We start from the raw sequence: 9,388 nt of genomic DNA, 5'->3' as shown, positions 1-9,388 counted from the left end.
ATCTGCAAAATAATCTTCGACTCAGTTGTCGTATCATTGCAAACCTCTTTGGTAGTTAATTGTATCTCTAATATTCCTATTTTAAGAACTTACCAACTGTAATACAACTTTTCTCCAGTCTGCATATATATCAATTAAATGAAGTAATTAACAAAAGCCTAATTGAACTCTGTGGCTATGAAAGACAGCTGATTACCTTTCAGATAAACACGAAATAGGGATTTGAAACAAGAGAGATCCTTGGTTCAGCTCTTCCCTCCTGATCTTATAAAGACATTGGAATTTTGCTCCAAAAGCATTTGAGGCATTAATTGGTGCTTTGATGAATGTCGTTTGAAGTCCATCAGTATTAAGTCTACGGAGCTAGACTTCAGAGGGCTGTAATTAGAGATTACAATAACGCTGGTAAAGACAAAGAACACGTTCAACAGAAGGAATCAGCTGGAGATCACTTTATCTAAAAGGAACATGAAGAAAAGAGGCTAAACATCACAACGAGTTCCTAGCAAAGGAGATTTTAAATGATGGGACTAATCACATTACACAAACCAAGTGACGACATACAAAACTACATAGAAGTAAACTCTTTCTTGGGAAAGCAGGAAAAGCTCAATTACTGGCTCTTGTCCAAGCCCCCATTTGTAGAGGCAACTTCCAGCTAGCTGATATACCATCATCAACCATTTCTAGAGTAGCTAAAACAAGCACTTCGCTCAACAGAACCAGCAATTAGGAGAGAAGGCCGGGAAGTTAGGAGAGTTGAGACAGGACTGGTTCCAGGTTTTAGGGGGTCCTGGGCAGAGAGCACCTAGGGCCCCCTCTCCTCCTCTGATCCCCATGAGGACCCTCACTCATGCCTTCCTTTCAGCCCACTCACCCCCCCCACACACACACTTTTCTGTGTGTCCTCGCGGATTGGATGCCCTTTCCCTGATGGTATTTGGTGGTGTTGTACCACTGCTGTGACCTCCAGGAGTGCCACCATTGTATACACCTGCATGTTCTTCCCTGGCAGCATGTATTGGGGTGCTATGTGGATGTGGGCCCTGCCAGAACCCTGTATCATCAGAAAGTGTTGTCCTTTCCAGAGCAATTTGGAAGTGACGGGACATGCTGGGAGCCGATTCTCTTAAAATTTGCTCCAAACTTAGTTTGAGGGGCTGGGTTTTTTTTTTTTACAGAATTGTTGTTTCCATGTTGTTATTGATGCAATTATTATTTATTGGATTTATAGCCCGCTTTCCCTGTTGTGCCAGAAATAACACCATTTTCCAGTGATGCAGAAGCATGCACACCCATTTTGGCCACATGCCTCCCTGGTGGAGTCCAAGTGGTTGGACAGTTCCCTGTGCCTTCACCCCCCTCCAGCCAACTGAGCAGTGCCAGGGGATCCCCCTCCCCGAGTGGGGGACTTGCAACTTACTGGGGCGGAATGTTGCCAGATTCTGGAAAAGAAGATCAAAACTGGGCAGTTACATCACCTGCAGACTAGAAGCACAATAGAATCAAGGTGGGGCAGCAAGAGTGCCTTTTAAAGCTGAGGAAACCATACCAATATTAGGATGCAAAAAAGTTCCAGATCAACAGGCCAGCTAGAGAAAAAGAATGCAAATAAGAAATAAAATATGGCTCAGGAGGGTTTTCAAGAAGATTCAATTTGCAAAAAATGAAGAGAGTGAGAAGGAGGACAGAGAAAGATAAGGATAGATGAGACCTGTAGAGAGCTTTGAAGGTCAGGAGAACCTGAAAAATTAATAAGAAACAGAAATGGAAGGAAGTAGTGAAGAGCCGTGAAACGGCAGAAAATGAGACTGGTTGAAGAATAGTAGACAGAAATAAGAGCTTGAAATGTAAGACTCGGGGAGCCCGGTAAGATCATTGCAATAGTCCAGGTGGGAACTAATAAGGGCTTGGATAAAATGTTTGCAGAAATCCTTGAGAAAAGAGATTAATTGTGGATGTTATCGTGAAGAGAGAAAATGGACTGGCTTTAGATAGGCCTTGAGATGTAAAGTGAAAGGGAGATAGGAGGTAAGGGCAACAGGCAGGCCTGTGGAGAAGATTAGAAAATGACATTACAAATGGGAGGGGGGGGAAGATGACAAGGGTGAAGCGAATTCTATTTTCTAGTCATCTGAGACACAGAAGAAACAGCACCAAGGGATATTGTGAAAGACAGAAATGGGAAAGAGTAATATCATCAGCCTTTCTATGGCCATGTAAGCTCAAACCAGATTGAAAGGGGAAGAATACTGAGGGGGAGAGGAGAGAAACAAGAATGGAGCCTGAGAGGAAATGAGGGATGTGTGTTTCTGACAGTAATTTTCAAGAGTGATACCCAAATGTGCAAGGTCATAAAACTGAGATTAAAGAGAGTTGAGAAAGGATAGGGCAACTCCACAACATCTACAGCTAAGGAAAGATCAACCTATAGATGAACAGAGAAAAGCCCCTGCAATTTGCTATGAAGATGCTCACCAGAGATGTTTCAGCATAAGATGAACACTGGAAATAAGCCAATTACACAAGTAGACTGAAGAGAAGGGAAACAAAGATTTTAAAGGATGGGAACATCCTGAGAAGGATTTTTGAGAAGAGAAAGCAATACCTTGCTCAAAAGGCAAGAAGGAAGAGGATGGGGGTGGGGAGGAAGAACAGCATGACCATTTGAGCATAGGGAAAGAAAAAGAACAGGACAGAGAGCTACAAGTAAGAATACGCCATTATGTGACTTGAATTGTACCTGAAGATCAGCACACCACCACCAAATTAATATTGTGTTTTTATGACAGAACTTCATATATAATTAAACCTCACCAGAACATAGTAGTGTCTCCAGTCATGTATATATTTCAGACTTAAAAAATTACATACTTTACACAATTCATTAAGGGAAGAAGACGGATCAGAACTTTTCAAAAGTTAAGCTGGGAGTGGAGAACCAAGCGGGACATTGGCCAGGTTGCTAAATATGTTTATGCATAAGGGCTTTGACATTAGACATCCTCCACCTCCAATATAATAAGCAAAGCCCAACACAGAGTTTTGTATGCTTCTGGGTGGGACTCATTCTACCCAATCATGAGGGTGAAGTTGGAGAAAGGTTCCTTAGGCAAAGCTTGCTTAGTAGAGTGGTGGGATGCATGCCATTGACGTGGAAGTATAGATCACACACTTTACTTTTTCTATAAAACAGTAGCAGCTGCAAATCCCTCTCCAATCAGACAATTGATTTGCCTTTTCATCTTCCTAATCCCAATCGATTTCAAATGGAAGCAAATTTTCAGAGCCATGTAGTCTGTCATTTTTTGTTCCATAGCTAACTCTGCTCCCACATGTTGATTAGAATCCATGTATTTGTGGAAGACAATGCACCTTTTGTTCTGAAAGAGCCACTGATTGCGCACATGCATGTGTGTGTGCACACACCTTTTAAAACATGCCATTGGCGCTGTCCCCAGGGGTGCCATTTCTCTGTATGTAGAATGCCTTAATAAGCATTTTACAGCTTCTTAACTGTCTTTGGCTGGGAAAAAATGTGAAGGAATATGGCACCACATTAAAAATACTAGAATTAATACCACTCTTGAGACTTCTGGATCAAGCATGTGCTCAGTAATTGCTAGAATGGCTGTATGCATATTTTAAAATTACAAACTAAGAACAGGTATCTGAGAAAGGGAGTGCAACTCCCAAAAGCTTATACCCTGGAAACACTTGTTGGTCTTTAAAGTGCTATTGGATTTGAATCTTGCTCATCTACTGCAGCCCCACACAGCTACCAACCTGAAACTATGAACTACCCATAATACCTAAAATGTCCTGATGGGACCAGCAGCACAGTTAGTGTGGAAACCCTAGTGCCAAAATCACTGCAGAATCAATTCACTTCAGTGCCTGGAGGGTGGGTGGGACAACTACTAGAATTGGTTGGTGGGAGGACCTGGAGAACCTCAAGGGTATTCAAGGGTGAAGAAAGCATGCATAATGTTTTGCTTCAGAATGTGATTCACAAATCTGATGTGGATCCCACACACCCTATCAAGACCAGTATAGGCTGCCCAGCCATGGTAAACCCCAACCACATTAAACACATGAAGTTTGGACCATGTAGACTAGACTCTTTGCACAGAGGTTTTTGCATAACTTGGGTGTTGAACTGCAGCAGTTTTTCTCTGAGCATCCTCAAACCATCATTTTCTACTTGTTGTCTTTCCATGCTTCTCTTGCTTTCTCAACCCATTGTTGATCTAACTTGAAAAAGCAGTGGAACAATAAAGAAACCACACACAAAACAACAAGTGGAAAATGATATTGTGAAGAAGTTTTGAGAAACACCACTGCAGTTCAGCACCCAGAGCCACAGGAAAGCCTCTGTGTGAAATAACAGTACCTGGTATCCCGAGGGGTGGCAGATTTCCAAGATCTTAGGCGAGTATTCCTCAGCCTTGCTACCGGAGGTAATTTTAAAGATAGATGCCAGGAGTTGAGCCTGGGACCTTCTATATACAAGAATTAGCTGTGGTGCTGATGGTCAAGATGACTTCTTCACTGCAAAACTTGAAACTGTAAGATGAGTGTGCCAGATTGTTTAGCATATCCTCTGAAGAAACACCATCAATTATGCCCTTAGATTACGTTTTGACACCAGACACATTGGGCCCTAACAGATCCTGAGAGATTTCATCTTCTCTTTATTCCAAGTATCAAGGATCACACTATAACGCTGGTGGCCTGTGCTCAGAATGGACTGTGATAAGGTGTGCATACCTTAAAGATAAACTTAGAATCCAAACACAACAAAATTAGTAGAAGACATATAAACGATAATTTCCAGTCTTCTACTCAATTGCAAGTTGAGGCTTAGATCCTACCATGCAAAATTCAACTACCACTACCGCTATGGGCTCTGCAGGTGGCCTTGGGTAAGCCACTCCTTTCAGTTCCAGCAGTACTATGGAAATAATAACAACACTGACTTTCTTCACTGCTGTGTGTGACACTAATCTGTCTAAAAGAGTGGTACATAAGCACAGTTATTATCATCTTAGCAGTCTTCTGTATACCCCGCATAGCTAATGCTAAAGGTACAGGATCTTTCTGGAACACGATATCACATGGTGTGGGGAGGGGACTGCAGTAATGAGGAAGAATACCCATGTTGCTCTTGTGATCGCTATGGTGCCATAGGGTCTGTGCTGGAGAAGGCAAGCACAATCATGGTCTCCTTGTAATCACAAATGGTAGAATCTGACATCCTCAGATACAGAATCCCCATATTTCAATACGCATTTGATTTAATGGACGCTGAAATAGCTACCATCCTTTTGAGCTTCTAGAGAATGCATTACAACTAGAGCAGTATTCTTCCTTCGATTGCCGAAGCACATACCCTTGTGGTCACATTCATCCCAGAAAATGACATTGTAAGGTTTTGAGTCATGTGCAAAGGAATGCAGCGCACATCTCCATTCAAAATTAGAAACTGGTTAATTATACATGAAACACTGAACCAGGACAGTTCAAGCAGAACTAGTGAAGGCTCAGTTGACACATGGAATGAGATGGCAGAGATCTGATGTAGTAGATTGGACTGCACCCGCTTCAGGCTGTAGGTGGAAAATGTTCACATTTCAGAATGTTTCTCACATGTTAAAACTCACAGCAAATAGAAAACCAGCTCAGCAAGCAAAGAGATGGCATAGAACCTCTGCCCCTGCTATGCTATTTTTCTATTTGTTACAGAGGTTTTCTTTTCAGTAAGGAAACATTTAAAGCTGGAATTCCCACTTGCAGCCTGAAGTGTTGTGATCCATTCCTTCCACTTCATTTTTCTACATTTGTAAAACAGGCCTAATTGTTCACGGTGTGCAGCAAAAGTATTCTGCATATCACAACACAGCTAGTGTATTTCAAGCAGTATTGTCTCCATAAAAAATATAAAACATATTTGTAGTGTGTATGTGTGGACAGATAGTGGCCGTTTCCAGACGGCTTACCTGGCTCCGGAACATTGCGCCATCTTGCGGGGAAAACGCGAAATATCACGTTTTCTCACGTGAGTTTTGCGCGATGTCATGCGACGTCGCGCAAAACTCGTGCGAGAAAACGCGATATTTCGCGTTTTCCCAGCAAGATGGCGCAACGTTCCGGAGCCAGGTAAGCCGTCTGGAAACGGCCAGTGTGTGGAGGTATTTTCATTTCAGTGTAACAATCCTATGAATTCATGAGAAGCGACTTAAAACCATCTAGTCTCACCCGGCCCTGCACCCCAAACACAGTGGATTAGCAGCCCACTCCTAGCTGAGCTGAGGGTGGGTTTCTAATCCTACTCCCAAGATTGCTCTATTTGGAAAAGGCTGATATATCGAAAAGGCGGAGAGCTGAAACCTCTTTTTGGCAGGCTTTCACATTGTGGGAACACACATGCATGAAAAGTCACTCACACTGTATATGGTTTTGAAATGCTGACAAATCAATCAATGATCTATTAAACTGATAGTTGAAAAGATGGATCCCTGTTTGCGATTGGTGAACAGGATGAAAGCCAAACTGTCAAGTGCTCACACATATCTTAATATCTGAATTCATAACTGTAGTAATAGAAAGTAGCAACCATTTAACTCTTTACCCCAGTGATGAAATTCACTGTGTGTGTATGTGCTGTCAAGTCGCAACTGACATGTGACAACCTCAGCAATGGGTTTTTAAGGCAAGCAGGAAGCAGAAGTGGTTTGCCATAACCTTCCTCTGCAGAGTCTTTCTTAGCTTTCAAGATCTGACAAAATTGGGCTACACCATGGCCCTACTCCTCCCACAGAATTCACTAACAGGCTAAATTCCTCAGACTCGGGCAGTGTGGATTCAGCCTGGGTGCTCCTCTGGCCATCATTGGCCAATGCATGTTTTACAAAGTGTGTAAAATATAATGGTTTAGGGCAGGGGTCATTTTGTAGAAAAAGAGCTGGAGGAACTCATTAGCATAACTCATTAGCATATGCCACGTCCCTTGCCATCACTGGAAGTGGTTCATTAGCATAGCTGATTTGTGTGTGCCACACCCCCTGACATCACCTATCCTGGCTGTTTTGGACCCAATCCTGGCCATTCAGGGCTGAAATTGGGCCCAAAATGTCAAAAGGGGGCTGAAAATGGCCAAAAAGGGCCCCAGAATGGTCAGGATTGGGCCACTACTGAGTGGGAGAGTGATCCACCACCCGTCAGAGGCCCGATCTGGGCCGTTTTGGCCCCAATCCAGGCTGAAATGAGCCCAAAATGGCCGAGAGTCAAATGGGCGGGAACACCTGACATGTGACCTCTTCGGGGAACTGCTGGAACTACGTTCCTGTGCGTTCCCCCTCGAAATGAGCCCTGGTTTAGGGCATTCCTGTAGACGGAGCAAAGCTGCAATGTAATGTAGGTGATTTCTATTAGGGATTTTTTTTTACATTGATAGTTTTGCTCTCTTAAACAAGTTTGCTTGTGTTGTTCTCTCCTCCCCACTGAATTCTACACTTCTACTCCAACTACATTATTTTGATTTATTAGGAATAAATAGGACAGTGCCCTTTATGAGTTTTCTTTTTATCATGGATAAAATTTCCCAAATATGAACTGTCCATAAAAATGTGAATTGATGACAGCTTCTGCTGGAAATAAAATCCTGTCAATACTAACTCTGGAGCATTTTTACTATGGAAATCCAAAACTTAGTGGGAGGAATGGAGGACTAAGATGTATCTACACGTGGGATGCTGGTGTGCACCAGGGATAATAAATAGTTTCTGCTTAAAATATGACACTTATGCATGTGTTTTCTCATTCTTTCCCCCCATGCTTAGTACTAAAGAAGAATCCAGCAGAGAGAGAACAGTATAACAGTATCAACAATAATAAGACATCAGATATGACCTGTGTACAAAAAAGAGTAGTAGTTGTAAATGTGGGCAAATATGGTCATAAATAATACTGTGCAACTTCTTATGAAGTAAATTCTTAATCTTTTGTGCATAATCAACACACACAAAATCCTGATGTGAGTAGCTCAGCATGTTGGTTTGGTGCTGTCTGACTCCCACTCCCATCATATTGCCTGAAAAGCCAACTTTTTAAACTTTGGAGAGCTGCAAAAGCAGTTTGAAGAAGGAAAACAGTGAAGGCCAGACTACTTGTATGCCTGGATTGATCATGTGACAGGGCTTGACAATTCTTTCTTCTTCCATTTGGAATAAAAGGATAATCACTTTGAAAATTCCACACACACCCCAATCCTGTAGATGCCCAGAAGTTTTCTCATTTGTGGCCAACTTTTTCTTAATTTAGCTAATAGGCTCTTAAACTGAGAAAGACACTTAATGTTTGGATCCCCACAAAGAAGCTGTTATGCTTGGGTGCAAGCGGAGGTCACAGTAGCTTAGCTTCAGCAATGCAATGTCCACCCTGTGCTTTCTGGACCCAAGATGGCCAAGAAAAGATGACTGCTGTTGAACAAATGAAGAAATCATGGCTGTAAAATGACACTCAAATGTGTGAAGTTGATGAACCTGAATACCAAGGAAAGAAATATCTAAAAGGAGAGGTTATGGGTCACAGGAGCTGTCAGATGAGATACTCTGCTTACATGGGAATAGGTCTTCCTATGATTCTACTGAGACACCAACACACATAAAAGTGGTTTCCAATCTTTTTGATACGGTGACCAACAAGTCCAAATTTACATCATATGTTGACCCATCCTGGTCTGGCCAAAGAGACCAAGAAGGTATGGAGCAGAGAGCACAGGTTCGAGGAGATCCAGGATGATGTCAAATGTCAGCAAAGAAGTGAGTGGCAAGTGGCTTATTGCAATACATCTTCCACAGCAGGTGGAGGGCGGTGAGGCACTTCAGGGGGCTGGGCAAGCGGTTGGACTGCTGAAGGAGCAGTAACAAAACTTATGTTTGCACACACCTCTTTCTTTCCTCCTCTCACTTTTCCATGTCCTGAACAGCTCCTACCTACATTCCAGCCTTTTCTCCCTTTCTTCCACCTACTGTCATAAAGTTACTCATTGCCAGACATCTTTCCCCCCACATTATTGTTGCAAAGAGGGAGGGGGAGGCAAGGATATGAGAAGCTGAAAGGAAGGAGAGGGAGGGGGCAGGAGCTGCCATTAGGGATGGCTGGCCTGTGATCCACTTTTGGGTCTCAAACCATAGATTGGGAAACACTGACATGTAACACGCACATAGCTGAGGGGAGGCAGGAACTCAGAGGCCTGGCAGAAAATCCTTGTGCCTTTCTGAGAGAACTTGCCTCATACTTCAATGAAGTATAGTTTTAAACAGAACAGGACAAAGATGAATGATTTGTGGTGTGTTTCTCCCTTAATCTTACCACTACAGTCATA

This window comes from Eublepharis macularius, chromosome 4 (assembly GCF_028583425.1).
Source record: "Eublepharis macularius isolate TG4126 chromosome 4, MPM_Emac_v1.0, whole genome shotgun sequence".
Taxonomy (NCBI): domain Eukaryota; kingdom Metazoa; phylum Chordata; class Lepidosauria; order Squamata; family Eublepharidae; genus Eublepharis; species Eublepharis macularius.
Note: the sequence above shows the minus strand (reverse complement) of the source record.